This window comes from Styela clava, chromosome 5 (genome assembly GCF_964204865.1).
Source record: "Styela clava chromosome 5, kaStyClav1.hap1.2, whole genome shotgun sequence".
Taxonomy (NCBI): domain Eukaryota; kingdom Metazoa; phylum Chordata; class Ascidiacea; order Stolidobranchia; family Styelidae; genus Styela; species Styela clava.
In genome coordinates, this window is record NC_135254.1 from 22,072,113 (window position 1) to 22,077,112 (window position 5,000).

General features: G+C 57.2%; 2 non-coding genes and 1 pseudogene across 2 annotated transcripts; all 3 read left to right on the forward strand.

Annotated features, from left to right (window-relative positions):
* The first annotated feature begins 1,647 nt into the window (after nt 1-1,647).
* Nucleotides 1,648-3,457, forward strand: LOC144423628 (small subunit ribosomal RNA). Its single transcript, XR_013476093.1, has one exon. It is a non-coding gene; the product is annotated as a small subunit ribosomal RNA (ribosomal RNA).
* Nucleotides 3,458-3,755: 298 nt separating this feature from the next.
* On the forward strand, nt 3,756-3,909 carry LOC144423698 (5.8S ribosomal RNA). Its single transcript, XR_013476160.1, has one exon. It is a non-coding gene; the product is annotated as a 5.8S ribosomal RNA (ribosomal RNA).
* A 288-nt stretch (nt 3,910-4,197) lies between these two features.
* LOC144423725 (large subunit ribosomal RNA) overlaps nt 4,198-5,000 on the forward strand; it is a 3,695-nt pseudogene continuing 2,892 nt past the window's right edge.

The window sequence follows — 5,000 nt, forward strand, 5'->3', positions numbered from 1 at the left end:
CTCGAATGAGCCAAGAAAGAGCGGTGCGGGGCCGGTCGGAGCGCACCCTTTTCTCGGTGGCTGGCGGGCGAGAGAGTGCTGCGTCGCCGGCATCGGCGTCGAAAGAAGCCGAGCCAAAAAAAGTTAAAGTACAAACGTGCAAGCATACTAACCTAACCCTAGGTAAGGCATGTCAGAGCGAAAGACAGTAAACTCGAATGAGCCAAGAAAGAGCGGTGCGGGGCCGGTCGGAGCGCACCCTTTTCTCGGTGGCTGGCGGGCGAGAGAGTGCTGCGTCGCCGGCATCGGCGTCGAAAGAAGCCGAGCCAAAAAAAGTTAAAGTACAAACGTGCAAGCATACTAACCTAACCCTAGGTAAGGCATGTCAGAGCGAAAGACAGTAAACTCGAATGAGCCATGAAAGAGCGGTGCGGGGCCGGTCGGAGCGCACCCTTTTCTCGGTGGCTGGCGGGCGAGAGAGTGCTGCGTCGCCGGCATCGGCGTCGAAAGAAGCCGAGCCGAAAAAAGTTAAAGTACAAACGTGCAAGCATACTAACCTAACCCTAGGTAAGGCATGTCAGAGCGAAAGACAGTAATTTCGAATGAGCCAAGAAAGAGCGGTGCGGGGCCGGTCGGAGCGCACCCTTTTCTCGGTGGCTGGCGGGCGAGAGAGTGCTGCGTCGCCGGCATCGGCGTCGAAAGAAGCCGAGCCGAAAAAAGTTAAAGTACAAACGTGCAAGCATACTAACCTAGCCCTAGGTAAGGCATGTCAGAGCGAAAGACAGTAATTTCGAATGAGCCAAGAAAGAGCGGTGCGGGGCCGGTCGGAGCGCACCCTTTTCTCGGTGGCTGGCGGGCGAGAGAGTGCTGCGTCGCCGGCATCGGCGTCGAAAGAAGCCGAGCCAAAAAAAGTTAAAGTACAAACGTGCAAGCATACTAACCTAACCCTAGGTAAGGCATGTCAGAGCGAAAGACAGTAAACTCGAATGAGCCAAGAAAGAGCGGTGCGGGGCCGGTCGGAGCGCACCCTTTTCTCGGTGGCTGGCGGGCGAGAGAGTGCTGCGTCGCCGGCATCGGCGTCGAAAGAAGCCGAGCCGAAAAAAATTAAAGTACAAACGTGCAAGCATACTAACCTAACCCTAGGTAAGGCATGTCAGAGCGAAAGACAGTAATTTCGAATGAGCCAAGAAAGAGCGGTGCGGGGCCGGTCGGAGCGCACCCTTTTCTCGGTGGCTGGCGGGCGAGAGAGTGCTGCGTCGCCGGCATCGGCGTCGAAAGAAGCCGAGCCGAAAAAACTTAAAGTACAAACGCGATGCTAATGAGCGAGCCGTTGTCTCGACTAATATGTAGGGGGCGTTCGATCGAGCGTCTGGCTTGAGCGCTTGTCGGCCTAGCAGAACGGTCGCATTGTTATGCCCATGTTTTAGGCACCGCTGCAGGCGGCCGGCAGAGCTCTTGTTTGTGCGAAACTGAATGGATCGAGCCCGAGAGAGGGCGAGCAAAGAAAAAACGCAAATCGCTCCGCCTGGCACTGCCGGCGAGAGCGTGGACGTCGCGGCCAGCGACTGTCGAAGCTGAGTACGGCCGCAGGCGATCGCCTCGGTCTTAAACGAATGCGACGAGCACGCGCCGGGCGGCCCAGCAAGGGCCGAGCGCAGCTGTCACAGCTATCTGGTTGATCCTGCCAGTAGTGATATGCTTGTCTCAAAGATTAAGCCATGCAGGTGCAAGTACGAGTTCTCGTAAAGCGAAACTGCGAATGGCTCATTAAATCAGTCTTGGTTTATTTGGTCTCGTAAGCGAAGTGGATAACTGTGGTAATTCTAGAGCTAATACATGCATTAAGCGCCGACTTCGGGAGGCGCGCTTTTATCAGATCAAAACCGACCGGGTTCGTCCTGTGACGTTTGATGACTCTGGATAACCACGCGGATCGTACGGTCTCTGCACCGACGACGTATCATTCAAGTGTCTGCCCTATCAACTGTCGAAGGTACGCTACGTGCCTACCTTTGTGATAACGGGTAACGGGGAATCAGGGTTCGATTCCGGAGAGGGAGCCTGAGAAACGGCTACCACATCCAAGGAAGGCAGCAGGCGCGCAAATTACCCATTCCCGACACGGGGAGGTAGTGACGAAAAATAACAATACAGGACTCTAACGAGGCCCTGTAATTGGAATGAGTACATCCTAAAACTCTTAACGAGTATCCATTGGAGGGCAAGTCTGGTGCCAGCAGCCGCGGTAATTCCAGCTCCAACAGTGTATGCTAAAGTTGTTGCGGTTGAAAAGCTCGTAGTTGGATTTTGGGCGAGCGCCGCCGGTCCGTCGCAAGGCGTGTCACTGGTTGCGTTCGCCTCACCTTCGGTTCTCCGTCGGTGCTCTTGACTGAGTGTCGGCGGTGGCCGATAAGTTTACTTTGAAAAAATTAGAGTGTTCAAAGCAGGCTGTTCGCCTGCATAGTGTTGCATGGAATAATGGAATAGGACCTCGGTTCTATTTTGTTGGTTTTCGGAGCACGAGGTAATGATTAAGAGGGACAGACGGGGGCGTCCGTACTCTGCCGTTAGAGGTGAAATTCTTGGATCGGCGGAAGACGAACTACTGCGAAAGCATTCGCCAAGAATGTTTTCTTTAATCAAGAGCGAAAGTCAGAGGTTCGAAGACGATCAGATACCGTCCTAGTTCTGACTATAAACGATGCCAACTAGCGATCGGGAGGCGTTACCATGACGACCTTTCCGGCAGCTTCCGGGAAACCAAAGTCTTTGGGTTCCGGGGGAAGTATGGTTGCAAAGCTGAAACTTAAAGGAATTGACGGAAGGGCACCACCAGGAGTGGAGCCTGCGGCTTAATTTGACTCAACACGGGGAAACTCACCCGGCCCGGACACAGGTAGGATTGACAGATTGAGAGCTCTTTCTTGATTCTGTGGGTGGTGGTGCATGGCCGTTCTTAGTTGGTGGAGCGATTTGTCTGGTTAATTCCGATAACGAACGAGACTCTGGCATGCTAAATAGTTACGCGACCTTCTCGGTCGGCGTCTAACTTCTTAGAGGGACTAGTGGCGTTTAGCCACACGAGATTGAGCATTAACAGGTCTGTGATGCCCTTAGATGTCCGGGGCCGCACGCGCGCTACACTGAGTGAAGCAGCGAGTGTCTAACCTAGGCCGAAAGGTCCGGGTAACCCGTTGAACCTCATTCGTGATTGGGATAGGGACTTGCAATTGTTTCCCTTGAACGAGGAATTCCCAGTAAGCGCAAGTCATCAACTTGCGTTGATTACGTCCCTGCCCTTTGTACACACCGCCCGTCGCTACTACCGATTGAATGGTTTAGTGAGATCCTTGGATCGGCCCCGTCGCGGCTGGCAACGGCCGCGTCGGCGTGTCGAGAAGACGATCAAACTTGATCATTTAGAGGAAGTAAAAGTCGTAACAAGGTTTCCGTAGGTGAACCTGCGGAAGGATCATTACCGAAAGTGGTGGTAGGCCCCGGCCGACCGCGCACTTAATTGTCTTTGGGTGCCGCCGAGAGGGCGGCCGTCAATCGGGGTTCCGCCCCGTGCGACACGCGTAACACGTTGGCATAGCAAGGCAGCCGAGTGCGATGGTGGCTTCTGGGCACCGCGCTCGATGTGCCGCCGGCCCAGCCCGGCGGTCGCTCGGCGCCGTTTGTTGGTGTTTTTGTGCAGTTGTTGTCGGTGGTGGTTTTGTGGTCGATCCCACAGTGTGACGTCCGCGCGCTTCGGCGCCGGGCGAAACGTCGAGGACGACTCTTAACGGTGGATCACTCGGCTCGCGAGTCGATGAAGGACGCAGCCAAGTGCGAGAAGTAATGTGAATTGCAGAACACATTGAACGTCGACCTTCTGAACGCGAATTGCGGTCTCGGGTCAATCCCGGGACCGCGTCTGCCTCAGGGTCGCGTTCGTCCTCACCCGAGGGCCGTCGCCTGGCCTCTGCGAAGACGGCCGGGCGTCGCCCCAAGTTGAAGCGGTCGCCGAGCTTTCTCGGCGCGACCGCGTGTCCCGTACACCGCCGGCCCCTCGACGTGTTCAACTACGTTCGAGGGGCGGGTCCAGGTCGGTCGGTCCGGTCACGAGATCAAGACCGACCGTGGGCCAAGGCGGCGACGATACGCGCTCGGTCGGCGCCGGAGGCGACGACTTGCGATGCCAGCGGGCCGTGTAAGAAGCGGCCCGCTTGACACATACGACCTGAGTTCAGGCGAGAGCACCCGCTGAATTTAAGCATATTATTAAGCGGAGGAAAAGAAACCAACAGGGATTCCCTGAGTAACGGCGAGTGAACCGGGAAGAGTCCAGCGTCGAATCTGCGCGCTTTTCGAGCGCGCCGAGTTGTGACGTACGGAAGTCCCAGTGCGGCTAACGGCGAGCGCCGGTGTCCTTCTGATCGAGGCCTCGTCCCACGGCGGGTGTTAGGCCCATAGGGGCGCTTGCCTTGGCCGCTTCGGGTCTTCTCGGAGTCGGGTTGTTTGGGAATGCAGCCCAAAGCGGGTGGTAAACTCCACCTAAGACTAAATACGGTCGCGAGACCGATAGCGGACAAGTACCGTGAGGGAAAGTTGAAAAGCACTTTGAAGAGAGAGTTCAAGAGTACGTGAAACCGTTGAGAGGCAAACGGGAGGGCCCGTCAGGTCGCCGGCTCGCTTTCAGTTGGGTGCGGGGGCGCGCCGTCTCGGTTCGCGGACGCTTAAGGCGCCGCTGCCGAGTCGGCTCGCGCACCGTCTCAGCGCACTAGCGACCGGCGCGGGTCACGACCGGTTTGCCGTCGGTCTAAGTCCCCGCGCGAAGGTGGCCTCCGCTCCGGCGGGGGTGTTACAGCGCGCGGGCGGTGCGGCCCGGCGGCGGATCGAGGAATGGATGCCGCGCGCTCTCTGTGTGCGGCCGTCGCCGTTCGGCTGGCTTGTCGTTCGCCTGCATTGTACGCAGTGCCGGTGTTCGGCGGGCTGCCGTTTCGGTGGCGCGCCGTCGACGCGCTCGGGGTCCGTGGCCA